Genomic DNA, 13896 nt, shown 5'->3' on the forward strand with positions numbered 1-13896 from the left:
TTGGCTTTGCTGGCTTCAAAACACATAACAAAAGCCTCTGTAGTTACAAGTGGCTCCATTAGAGTCATAGAAACAAATGGCACCGCAGTGACAAACTGCAGCATGTGGCGCTTCATTACTGCACCCACTTACTAACTTGTCTTAGAACCTCCGCCTATTTTCTCCAGGTCAGGTTGCATAATTTTGAATAAGAAACACATCTGGCCTTGACTAAGCCTCGGTAAATAAATAAATAAAAATGAAAACAAAAGAACATTTAGAGATACGTTTTGAATATCACAGTAAGGTCATTCAGTAAAGTCATTCTTCAAGGCAGTGTTTGCCGACCAGGGACACATGTAACCGATGGGTGTTTCTGCAGCTAGCATAAAGGAATATCCAAACAGCAGAAATACTTTGTTAGATAAGTAATGAACATACAGTTCATGATTAAAATAATCATGCCGGTTCTCGTCCCGGTGAGGACACCCAGGATCTTTCTGCGTGGAGTTTGCATGTTCTCCCCGTGCAGTGTGGGTTCTCTCTGGGTTCTCCGGCTTCCTCCCACAGTCCAAAAACATGTTGAGGTTAATTGGTGATTCTAAATTGTCCGTAGGTGTGAATGTGAGTGTGCTTGGTTGTCTGTCTCTAAGTGTGGCCCTGTGATAGACTGGTGACCTGTCCAGGGTGTCCCCTGCCTTCGCCCTAAGTCAGCTGGGATAGGCTCCAGCCCCCCATGACCCTAGTGTATAGATAATGGATGGATATTGGTGGGCCAAGTGCATTGAACCGACCCCAGTGAGGATTAAGCGGTGTATAGATAATGGATGGATGGACTTTCAAGTTGGCTAATGGATAAAATGGATGAGCAAATCAGGGAAAAAACAACACCAATACAACCTGATATCAAACTAAACGTAGGTGTCTGTGTTTCCACCTGATCAGACTAAAACGCAATTCACCAAAAAACTAAACCAGGGTCTGCAGCGTTTCCTCTCATCTTGATCTTAGAGGTCCCAAAACACCCGAGCAATGCATACACTAGGTTTAAATGTACTGAATGCATTTTTAAAACAAGACATTTTTGCTTTTCATACCTCCATCTAGAAGAAACTCACATGCAGCTCAACCAGCCGATAAAAGACTCCAGCAAGACACAGCAGCTTGTGATAACAACACACACTACAGTCTCTAATCAAGCAGAAGCGAACTCTTGAAAGATTTGGGTCCAGATACGAGCTCCCCGATAATCTCGGCGCTCTCCAGTGGACCCCTCTGGAAAAGACGCTATCTGTTCTGGCTCAGTTTGAGGCGTTAACCGAAAAGTGAGCTCCTCTGATGCTTTGGGATCAAATGCGATTCCTGCTGTGACTGTGCTTCAAAGACTTCTGACCAGAGAAACAGACGAGAACAGCTATAATCCAACCTTGGCAAGTATCTACATTTTACTTAATCTAACAAAAAAGCAGTAACAGTGCAAATTAAAGTACCGTACATATTCATATATAAATTCATCATGCCTCATGTTAGAGCTGTGCACTGTCTTTATTATATAGAATAATTCTTACTCTGCTTCTTTCATGCCTCATTTGTATCTAGCTGCTGTAACATGTACATTCCCCTGGTCAGGGATCGATTAAATTATCTTAATAGGTAACATTGCTAAAGCTAACGGACACACAGTTTTACAGAATAAGCTAAAAACAGTAGATAAAAGGCTGAAACGCCCACTTTGTGCCACTAAAGTTTTAAGCAGAATAAGCGCAAATTTAAAACCATCTGTCTGTCATTAATTGTTAATTTTAAATCAATTCGGGAAGGTGCTTGGATTCGTCCGACAGAGCTGTTGGGAACCACTGCTCAGATGAATCGAGGTCAGCCAGACGCCGTCGCCGCTGCAAATGTCAAATGAAGCAATCATGTTTGGAAATAAAGAGACTTGTAAGGCCCAGATGCTCCCTAAGCTCGGCATTAAGGTTACATCCCCATCTGAACATCTATAATGGCATTACAGGAGTCTGCGAGTGGGAGGACGGCCAGCGCACACAGGCCCGCGATCCTTCCAGCTGGACATCTTAGCGACGACAGCTGCCATATCAGCGTGCCTGCAGGTATCGGACAGCCACTCACAGGAGCACTCTCTCCTTTCCCTCCAGCGCTCCTCCACCATCCAATCCCTCCCTCATTTTATTCCTTCCCCTCCGCCATAAGAGCAGCGATGCCCTCATCTCGCTGACAGCAGATGCATCTCTCCTTTAGTGCCCTCATAAATGCTCCAGAGTTGAAAACAATGAGGCCCAGTGTTAAGCTGAGGTAATGTCACTACTGAGCTCAAATGACAGCTTTATGTGCAACAGAAAGGATCAAACCGAGAAGGTAAGTGTGGGCGCAGTAATGGACAAGACTAACAGGCCTTGATTCCACAATGCACTCTGAGGGACTCATAGAGCCGTCAGCAGATATTTCATTACCGACACATAAATCTGTCAAATAAGGAGGCTAAGTGGCATCTTGGGTACCATTAAGTGCTGTTGGATAATTGCATTCAATTCAGTGCTTTAGCGGTTTTTTCCTCTTGGTTTCTAGATGGTAAATGCTCTCAACAAGCAGGTAGGCATCCATCAGTTCACACGTGGAGAAAGACAGGAACTAAACAATAGAAATCCCTTAATGTGTGCTCGATGCGATAACACAAAAAAAGCGGTGAATGGATTGCACCTGTAGCACACAAAGTCAAAGCCATGTGCGGCTCATTAACTCATTGTCTCACACGCCAACTGCAGCCTTGTTGGCCATCGCAAACATTTTAAGGTTCAGTTATTCAAGGGCACTTCAACAGGAAAAAAAAAAAAGCGGGCTGCCGGTGACTGAACAAGCACCTCCAGATCTGCAATTAGGAGACAACCTGCTTTACCTCCTGAGCCTCAAATTCCTAAAAACAAGACATGAATTTTGTGTGCCTCTTTCACCTCAGTGCAAGACATTTATACAGGAAAAAAAACCTAATTCTTCAGTCACAGCACACAAGAAGCGGGCGACACGTTGCTAGTAGTTTTGTCAGTTCATTAGAAATGTGCCAGCAATTAAAACATTAAACGCTGCACAAGCATGTGGGTCTCTACGCTGCTGTTATTGGTTTCACACTGGCCAATTAATCGGGGTTAACATGCAGTGACATTGGTGAAAATCTTTGCGAGGGCCAGTGGCAGACCACATGAATCAATACAGTGGAAGTGCTGCCTGCGGCTGAGAGATGTGGAAGTCTGGGTTTATAAACACGGTGGCCCTGGTAGTCTGAGGGGCCGAGGGCATTAGTTTGAGTCCCTCCAGGGATCGCCGTTGTATGCCTTTATTCTCAGCTGTCAACTTTCTAATAAAGGCACAAAAACACCTGACAAAACCCACAAGAAGGTTGTGGCCATCACTGAGTGTATTTCTTTCTTCCTGGTCTCTGCAATCTTTTAACTGTAACAGCCAGTTGCATGTTTTATTAATGTATGAAATCTATGAAAGAATTTCTGGGACAAGAGATAAAGCACAGTTCACGACAGACGAGGAATGAGATTAAAGCAAAAACTGCACTCAGACCATTCTTGGAATAATCATCGGATTTCCGGCAGCTGCACTAAGAACTGAACAGAGGCACTGTAAAGGCAGGAACGGAGCCGAGAGAAGGCTGAGCAAACACACCGAGGCTTAGATATGTCATGCAGACGACAGCCACCGAGCCTCTCGCCCTGAGATGACTGCAGGAATCGATCAAAGGCTGCCTTGCTCCTTCCTACCCCACGTTTAGATCATTAAAACCTAATTGAGAACTGGTTACCAAAGACACACACACACACAAAGAGTGGCTGCATGGCTGCACAAGCACCACCATCTCAAGGATGACAATAGAAAAGCACAGGCAGTGTGAGATAATAAGACCCGATGTCCATCTGAGTTAGAGAGCAAATCGATCAGCCGGGACTGCACCATAACAGAGTGAGAGGAGGCTGAGGGGATAACAGTGCGAACAGGGTGAATCTCTCGCTCATCAGGTCGTCTGTTTAGGTGACAGTTGAAAATAGCAAACTGGATGAAGAGGGGGGAAAAGACACAGGCAGCAGAGGAGAATAAACACAATGTGCGTGAATGGCTCACAGAGAGGTGTGTGAAAGTGTCACATCGCCAACCATGAGTGGGAGGGAAAAGACGGGAAGTTGACTTACCCAGGAGAACAACTTGCACAGTGCTCCTTCCACATCTATAAGCCTGGAGGTGCTCTGGTCACTGCTGGGTATCTGCTCTGGTTGGGTCTGTGCAGGAAAATGTTGCTCCTCCAGCCTCTCCAGACGCTGAGCTTCCTCCTCCTCTTCCTCCTCCTCCAGTAGCAGCAGCAGCAGCAACAGCAGCAACAGCGGCAGCAACAGCAGCTGGACTGGAATGCATTCACTCACCTTCCCTCCTCTCTGCCTCCGCTCTCCCCAGCTCTGCTGCTGAATTATCTACCGCCTCCCTAATGAAGTCCCCGGCTCTCCCCTCTCCTCTCTCCCCTCCTTTGTGCTATGAAGGCAGCAGAAGCGGCTCCTCTCCCAGCGGGCTGCCGGCTTTGTGTCTCGGAGAAGCGGTGAGGGCTGCCACCGGCGGCGGCAGGCAGCTCGGACTGATGGTGCATGAGTGTCCTGGCATTTGTGTGTGGAGTGTGGTGTGAGTGTTTGTTTGAAAGAGGACCCGGCTGCTGTTCATTGGGGCTCATCTGCGCTGTTGCCTCCCTCCCTCTCTCTCTCTCTCTCTCTCTCTCTCTCTCTGTCTCTTGCTCTCTTTTGTGCTGCATTCAGGTCCTGTGGGGGAAAACGGCTCAGAAATTCAGCCCACTTCAGTTTCCAATGAGTGAATATACTTATAATAAAATACAGCACGGCACAGTAGGAATCGTATGAAAATCCATGTGGGACAGAATGAAATATATAAAGGATTGTTACATCATAGATATGAGCTATGAATAAATACACTGAAATTCATAAGTGCCTATATATATATACATGAACTGCAGCCTTGTTATTATAAAACTAAAAATTTAAATCTTAAAAAGGGGCATCTTCCATCCACAACCTGGGAAGATCATTTTGATTAATTGTATTTTCAAATTCTGACGTTGCTCTGACTTTGACAGCAGAATAATTGCATATGAACATGTAACATAAATTATTTTCGTCATCATCATCTCATGAGGCTGGTTTGTGCTGCATTCAGGTCCTGTGGGGGGAAGCCGGCTCAGAAATTCAGTGAACTTCAGTTTTCAGTGAGTGGGTTCACTCATAATAAAATACAGTACAGCAGGAATTAGTATGGAAATCTACATGAGACATGATGAAATAAATAAGACTGTTAAAGTCTATTTTCTAGTATAATATAGACATTTGTGAGATTAATTTGTAAAATAAAACAAACATAAAGTATTAAAACCAATATTAACAGCCAAAAGCCACCAATGGAGCAGGAGTATTTGATTAAAAAGAGGAAGGCTGTTCCAAAGCTATGCTTAAGTGATCAAATTAAGGCGTTACTAAAAATCTAAACAGACTTAAAGATTTTATATTTTGAAAAAGGGGCACCTTCCTTCGCCACTTGTTTTAATTAAGTTCATTTTCAAATTTAGTGTTGTTTTGACTTTAAGTGTAAAATAAATGTATTTATACATATAACAGCTTGAGAAGTGCCAATTAATTTACAATTGAGGAGTCTGTGGGACAAAAGTTATAACATTGTTATCTTTGGTATTTGAATTAATGACACAAAAATGGAACAGATGTGTTTTTAGCCTACATTAGCAAAGAAACTACACTAGCTAGCTAATGCTGCTGCAAGGTAATGGTGCATACCAGTATTAGCTCAACCTAAAGTTGGCTAGTTTGGGTTTTAGACAGACAGAAATAATCTTTTACTGCTGGTTAGCTATTATATAACTGTATAAGATGACAGTGTACATAATTAGTCTTTCTTTACAATCAATTATGTGTAAAACTAACAATACTAATTGGTAGCATGAGCACAAGTTTTCAAGTTTATAAGTTGAGGGCTTCAACTCTTGAACTCAAGGTTGAGGAAATTTAAGTTATCAAGCCAATTCTATTAATTTAGTTCAACTTTAATTTTGTTTTAAAAACAAGTAATGCAAGAAAAAAGTTTAAATTACACACTATATTCAGCTCCCAACATTAATCAAAACTCATCAAAACAATGTTTAATTGGTTCATCTAAATCATTAAATTAGATTTCTTTAAACCTTGAAACCATTTCCTTAACTGATGCTAACGGTGTGTACTTTGACACTTTCAAATATAATTTTAAAAAAAGTTTTTTTGTTCAAACAAATGGATAACCAACATAATCATCATAAAACCACAGAGGCTTATTTTGAACTGCCAAAAACACTGCAGTATAATACTTCATATTACTGCATGAAAGTCTTCAGGAGAATCTAATCTAATTTAAGGGAGAGGAAGAAAAGTAGAGTGAGACAATCAAATTCCAAAGCAGAAAGCCATGAAAAGTGACAAATGATCCTATCGTTGACATCTTTTAGTACCAGCACACCAACGATCTGGGAACAGGTTAAAGCTGAAGACAAATAGATTCTGAAAATGAGCTTCTTCTACCAACCTATAACTTAACAGGCCATAGAGTGATTCATGCATTTTGTCTGTTGAAACAAATAGAAAGAAGGCTGAATCGATTAGCTGAGCATCCACCAAAATATTCACCCAGTTTTAGAGGATAAAAAAAAGGAGAGGCATCTTTTTCAGAAACATTAGCAGATGCAGGAGTGGTATCTTTATTTCCAGTAAAGCAAGCTGACCGGCTATAGCTGCTGTTTGTGTAACAAGTGTGTTATTACAGGTATTGTAGTGTTTTTTTCATATTTCATTCTTAGTTTTTTGAAGAAACCGTGGAGGACATTACACTTCTGCTTGTGCCTGAGCAACTGAATGAGGACACCGTTACGAATACAACCACTGGAAACGCTTTTAATATTAACAAAGCACAAACTGTAGCCTCCCGCAAGAACAGAACAGCCACGCTTGGACAGGTTTCCTTAAACTACATCATTTAAATCCAACCACATAGCAAGATATTTGTACTCCAGAACTCTTTCAATACTCCATCCACTCCGAGAGGTGACACGCAAACTGTCATCCGCAATATCTCTGTCTCTGGAGAAGAGCGTATATTTATATGATAACAAGGAAAAGGCTTCTCTCTCTATGTGTGTGGATGCGGAGATGGAGGAAAGCAGCAGGGGGATTGCAACGGAAATAGCTTCACTGAAACAGATTTTTATCAAGAATTTCATGTCAGAGGCCACTTTTATCTACATCTGTCAGCGCCACTCCACAACACTCTTAAGGCAAAACACGAAGCTCAGGCGAGTGGTGTGAAAGAATATTTCTGTTCAGACTGAGGTCCTGCTGCAAAAAATCTGAACTGCATCTGACTTAGGACCACATATGGAAGTGGCACCAATTAGAATGGAAAAGATCGGTTTCCGTGTGAGTTGTGCTCAATGGTGTGAACTTATATAGCAGCGATTTGTTTCTCATTCAACCAATCACACATTTACACACCAGTGGCGACAGACCTACAATAGAGGATGCTTTACTACCACTGGGTGCAACTTGGGACTCAGTGTCTTGCACAAGGACACTTTGGCATGTGGAAGGCAGGGGATCGAACCACCAACCTTAAGACCGGAGTTGAACCAAAGTGCTATGCAGTTATAAAAAACAACCTGTAAGACACAAACACAATGACTGCAAGACGAATCTGAATAAAAACACAATAAAATACAGTAAAACAAAAGATACAACACATTAAAAGATGAAGTCATGGTGTCAAGCCCTACCTGGATGACATGCCAAATAGATGTAAAGATGTGAGTCTTTGATCACCTGTATTTTTGTGTGTAGATCTTGGAACATCTAAAAGCAACTGTTTGGTCAATGCTCTATGAGAGAACTTCAAAAAGTTCTCGGCCTCACCAAAAAAATGGCACAAAAAAAAAAAAAAACAGCATTATTTTTCAGCATAGTCTCCTCCAACTTCAATGCACTTGGCCCACCAATATCCATCCATCCATTATCTATACACCGCTTAATCCTCACTGGGATCACGGGGGGCTTACCCAGGCCTATCCCAGCTGACTCAGGGTGAAGGCAGGTTCACCTAGACAGGTCACCAGTCTATCACAGGGCTACACTTAGAGACAGACAACCAAGCACACTCACATTCACACCTACAGACAATTTAGAATCACCAATTAACCTCAGCATGTTTTTGGACTGTGGGAGGAAGCCGCAGAACCTGTAGATCATGCAAACTCCACGCAGAAAGATCCCCGGTGTCCTCACCGGGATGCAAACTGGCGACCTTCTAGCTGCGAGGCAACTGTGCTAACCACTGCTCCACCTTGCACCTCCACCAATGTTCAAGCTCTGCTAAACCTTTGTGGAAGAAAGTCAAATCTTGAGCCTCTAGATTCTCCTCAACAACATGTACAACCTCAGATGAAAAATGTGCTGCTTGTGGATCCGTAACAGGACAAGCCATAAAGAGACATTTTAAACAGCCTATAATAAATCAGCTCAACTTGAAGAAACGTTAAAAACTATAAATTTATGACCAAAAAATACATATAACTGTCCAGATACACATTTCCTAAATTGCAAATTAGATAAAACAGCTATAATTGATTATTATGACATTATTATACAAAATGACACTATTTTTTAGAGCCAGAAACTTTAAAAAGAGAAAGAATCAACAGCTCTTGAGCTACTTTTCTGTGGCGTGCCATTTCACAGGAAGACTTAAAATTGTAGCTTAAAGGTCCCTTTTTTTTTTTTTTTTTTTTTAAACTCAGGGACATTTTAGCTGAACTGTTTACATGTACTTATATTATCTAAAATCATTGACTAGGAGGGTGTTGTAAATTTGGATTACTGTTTATTTTCTGTTTTGGAAAAAAAAAGAAAAAGTCACGACTTCATCATCACTCTGAAATTGAAGACCATGCAATTAGGATTTCAGTTTAGGACGCAGAAGTCAGACGGTGAGGTTCAGGTGAGTGAGGCTAATGGAGGACACACTGTCCCGGAGCAGCAGCACATCAAGTCCTCCTCTCGCTTTTTTTCTTTGATTGCTTCACACAAATGAGTTTCTGTGGACAGCCATAGTAGGCCTTATAGCAGGGGTGCCCAATCCTGGTCCTCGAGAGCCCCTATCCAGCATGTTTTAGATGTTTCTATCTTCCAACACACCTGATTCACATGATCAGGATCATTGTCAGGCTTCTGCAGAGCTTGATGATGAGCTGATCGTTTGAATCAGGTGTGTTGGAAGAGGGAAACATCTAAAACATGCTGGATAGGGGCTCTCGAGGACCAGGATTGGGCACCCCTGCTTTATAGTATACAGACGGGATACAGTGGGCTTCACCTCTTGTTTCCAGGTGAGGCAGAGAACTTTTTGAAGTATCTTCATAACTACGCTATGAAAATCTCTCCTAGATTTTCATGTAACCTGTATGGCTTAAGGTTCTCGCTCCAGAACACAAAAACGACCTGGAGATCAAACCACAAACTCTGCAGGTAACCACCAACCTACTTTTCCCAACAGAGCAACAGCTGCAACACTGCTGAGCTCCAGTGACAGAAGGACGGTGCACCAGGCGGTTAAAACAGTAAAGGTTTAAGGGAACTATTGTATTTTGTGATGAGTGCAGAATGAAGATCTTTAAATCTCAACAGGACTGATGCCGAAACACGATGTTGTACATCTCTGAAAAGAAATGACAAATGAAAGTCGGTCATAATGTACCTGTGCCAGGAAATGTTGTGCAACACAGTGAACTGTTACAAATAGTTGTTTTTAGCCTTCATTCTGTCTGAGAAAATAAATTATTCCTGCTCTGTTGCTCTGTTATCCAACATATTATTTGGAAAAAAAAAAAAAGTATTGACGTATTATCTGACACACAAGATGCATCACTGAATCACATCACCACGTTATGTAGGTCTCAACTATAAAAGATGTAGAGCTATATTTACAGTTTTAAGCTGCTTGGGCGCCTCTCCCACCCCATTCATTCCTAACTGAAACACTGGGAGACCCATTTTACTATTTAATGCACCCGGATGCCGACAAGACTTGCATTCTTCCTTCAGGCGTCCTCACACATCTTTTACATTTCACTGCCGCCTTTTAACAGAGCATAAATCGGAGCCCGAGGCGGTGCAGGAGTGTCATATCCAGGTGAAAATGGAGGCTGTGCCATGTTTCATTCTATCTGCAGACTGCATTGCTGTCCTCAAAAGGCACAACGGGGGCTTTTCCTATGCCGGCTTCATCTGCGCTGCAGTCTCTGTGCATGTGTGGGCTCTGAATGCTGCTATTCAGACTGTACTGTGGGAAACAGAAAGAATACATGGGAGGTTTTTGTTGCCGGATCTGAACGTGGACATTGCATTTTTAAAGGCAGAACCTCTGTGGCACAGCAGCCTGTAGTACAGTGACCTTCATGAATGTCATTTCTCCCCATACTCATTTCCTTGGGAAGCTTACGGTAACCAAGCTTTGATGTGAGGTGGAGGATACTGTGTCACTTGGCTGAGCGCTCTGTAGCAGCTTTGCCATAATCACGGCACAGTAATAATCACCTCCCACATGCTTTATACCTCGGGGCACTCGTGAAATCAAGTCTGCTCCGGGTTTCGGGGGGCTTTTCTGGCTGAATATTTTCTGACAGTTTCTGCCGTACTCGAGTATTGAGGGGGTGAGTGTTGATAAATACGCTATACATAAAACATGAAGGCAATGTACCTGCCTGCTGTGCAGGTTGAAATGGCTGCACATCAGCTCGAGGACTTTACTCTCATTTGTCAAATTGAAAGGACTGCTTACCCTCTCCTTCTCTGTGCAGGTGTGAGCGGCTGAGCTGCCAGAAAATCACAGTCATGGTCCTGGAAACCAAACTGTGCTATAAAGACATAAAGCAATTTAATACATCGATATACAGTGAATTATATGCTTGTGTACAGTTTTGGAGTAACAGTCAGTAGTTTTACTTTACTCTCTAAAGGAAATATCTAAAGAACAAAAATATAAGTGAATATTTAAACCTGTGCATTACGAACACTTTACAAAATCAATTTTACTACTCATGGAAGAATCTGTGCACTACCATTGATACGTCACTTCCACACTGACAGATAATAGGCTCTGCTATATTCAGTCTTGCTACACTCCAGGACAAACTATTCACGAGTTATTTTTTTCGCGTTCTGGTTTTCCAAATCCTGTGCTTCCATTTTCCTCCGAGCAGATATGGTTGCTCTGACCTCTGCCCTCTGGTTTCACTGGCACACTAAAAAAATAATGTTTGGATTCACCGAAGAATGAATGAATGAATGAATGAATGAATGAATGAATGAATGAATGAATGAATGAATTTGAATCAATTAAAAATAATTGAAAAGTTTGCATCAATCTTTTTGAGTTCTGACAGTCTCTAATGAAATTTCAACTAACAAACTTCATAGAGTTATGAGAATGAGCCTTTCCTAGTATTTTCAGTTCTCATTTACTGAATGATTGGGAGCATAAACACAAGTCTGTTAATGGATTACCATCAAAAACTTCTCACATTATGTAAAAGCTATTGTTGTGTGTTGTCTACTTAATTACCATAATTATGAATACAAGTTAAGTTGAAAACCATTTAAAAAGTCAGGTACCATTTTCTTCTTTAGTTTTTCTTTTTAACTTCAAACTTTTTTTTTTTTTTTTACCTTCAATAGTGCATTTCAACACATGATATTTAAATCTTGAAAGTAAAACACCAATTTATATCGTCCCACAAATTATAAAAACTTCTCTCTGGCTGAGCAGATTTGTCCAATAAAACGTCATCATTCATCTCCACTATTAAAATACCGTTAAATTCATTGCTGTCTGAAACTGTCGAGTCATGTTTAGCAGGTCGGGCAGAGGACTTGAACTCCTGAACTCAGTGTGAAGAAAAATACAATTTACAGGCTTTTTTTTTTTTTTTTTTTTAACTTACTACAACTTGAATTTAGTTTTCTATCAACAAAGACAGAAAATTGAGTTTAAATTATGCACAATATTAAGATGATGCAACAACCAACCAGGGTAGATATTTTTTTGTTCGAAAAACGTTCTGAGAAAGTTCTCATCAAGTTTTCTTTTGGTTCCTAAAGTGTACTTCTTAAAGGTAGAATAAAGTTCTCTGAAGACATCCTAAAATGTTTTTTTTTTTATAATGCGCTCAGAAGAACCTCCCTACGATGGTGTGTAACAAAACAGTAGAAGAAACAACAACATTTGTTATTGTATGACATTAACAGAACATTCTGTCATCTGTAGCCTTGATAACATCTTCAAAACATTTTTTGAATGTTGGGTTCTTCTTTTGTTTTCATGGAACATAATCTGGCAACATCCTCCAAATACTCTCTGAATGTTCAACCTTCTTTCAACCTCAGAGAAACAATATTTGAAATCATAAATATTCTTAAAATCTTCTTTCAACAACAGATTCAAATGTTCTTTTTCAAACATTATTAGGATTGATAGGTAAGTTGACCCAGCCGAGGAATAAAAATAACTTAGGCAGCTTGAAAGCTTCATCCAAAGCAGTAAATCAGAGTTTTTATCTTGCAATTATGCTACTTTTTAGAGTGTAGTCAACCCTGCAACCCTGGAACTAAGTCTCCCAGTACACCTCTCCAAACCAGTCCCACTCCTCAGCCCTAGAAACCAGCTCCTCTCCAGTTTGGCTTCCTCAGACTAGCTCTGCCTCGAGGACTCTGTTCTTCCTGGTTCCACTGAATTGACCCACTGCTCCGTTGCGTTCAGCTTCATGGCCGGTGTGAGCTGCAGCCTGATCCTCCCCCTTCAGCCTGCACATCCACATCCAGCTCCAACAAATCACCTTTTACATTCTGCCCGTAAGCATCATGTAGCTTCACCAACGCTGACTGAGAGACGCAGTAACAATGTTTGCTTAACAACATCACAAATCGGAGCCTTAGAATTACTATCAAGCTGTATCAACAATTGTTAGAGTTTAAACAAAAAGGGGAAAATGCATTCTGAGCCACAAAGAAAGCTGTTATTTACTGAGGCAGTATTTCTCTCAGCTTTAAACATCCACGACCACAGTTCACCTTGACTGAAGGCCGCGAGCAAAAAAAAACTCACCAAGATTCATATCATTAAAACTCACACACGCATACAAACAACAAGCTAATGACCTTGGGCAAATTAAAGCAGTTTTGCCCATTAATGCACTCCCACTCACTCCAAACTAAACACATAAAGTGGAAAAGTGCAGCTTTCGGTGAATGGAGGACAGAGAAAAGCGCAGCAGTGGGATGTGGACCTCACATACTTAACGCTTCCTGAAATGCAAAGTAGGCGTATAAAAATATACACACTTATTTATTCATATTCGGTTTAGCCATTAGTTTTGCAACTATTTGAAGAAGTTTAGATTCTGACCTGATGCCACCATGAAAAGATAAACAATCACTGAAGAGATTTTAACATTTATCCTTAAAGGGCGATATGAATGTCAAAAGATGAGCAAGTCTGCAGGATTCATGGATGGAACCAGAAAGTAAATGTCTGACGCTGGTTGAGATGTTTCAGTCTGAATCAAAGTGCTGGACCACCAGACCCACACTGCCAACATCCCAAGAGAAGCTAAAAGCAAATATCAGAGACAAGCCAGACAAAAATTTACATACTTTATACTGTAAAATTTTCTCCTTACAGGGAGCCATATTTTCACTCAATAGGTGAGAACATCCATCCATCCATTATCTATACACCACTTAATCCTCACTAGGGTCA

The 13896-nt window shown here is 41.2% G+C and overlaps 1 protein-coding gene across 2 annotated transcripts in view; it reads right to left on the bottom strand.

Moving 5' to 3' along the window:
- The window catches only part of lingo3a (leucine rich repeat and Ig domain containing 3a), a 41556-nt gene extending 37209 nt beyond the window's left edge, over nt 1-4347 (bottom strand). For both annotated transcript variants that reach the window (XR_520037.1, XM_008277500.1), the window contains exon 1: nt 4191-4347. The gene's annotated coding sequence lies outside the window, so the exon portion shown is untranslated. The remainder of the gene's footprint in view (nt 1-4190) is intronic.
- Between the last annotated feature and the right edge of the window lie 9549 nt (nt 4348-13896).

Source organism: Stegastes partitus, unplaced genomic scaffold (genome assembly GCF_000690725.1).
Source record: "Stegastes partitus isolate 25-593 unplaced genomic scaffold, Stegastes_partitus-1.0.2 Scaffold99, whole genome shotgun sequence".
Lineage (NCBI taxonomy): Eukaryota > Metazoa > Chordata > Actinopteri > Pomacentridae > Stegastes > Stegastes partitus.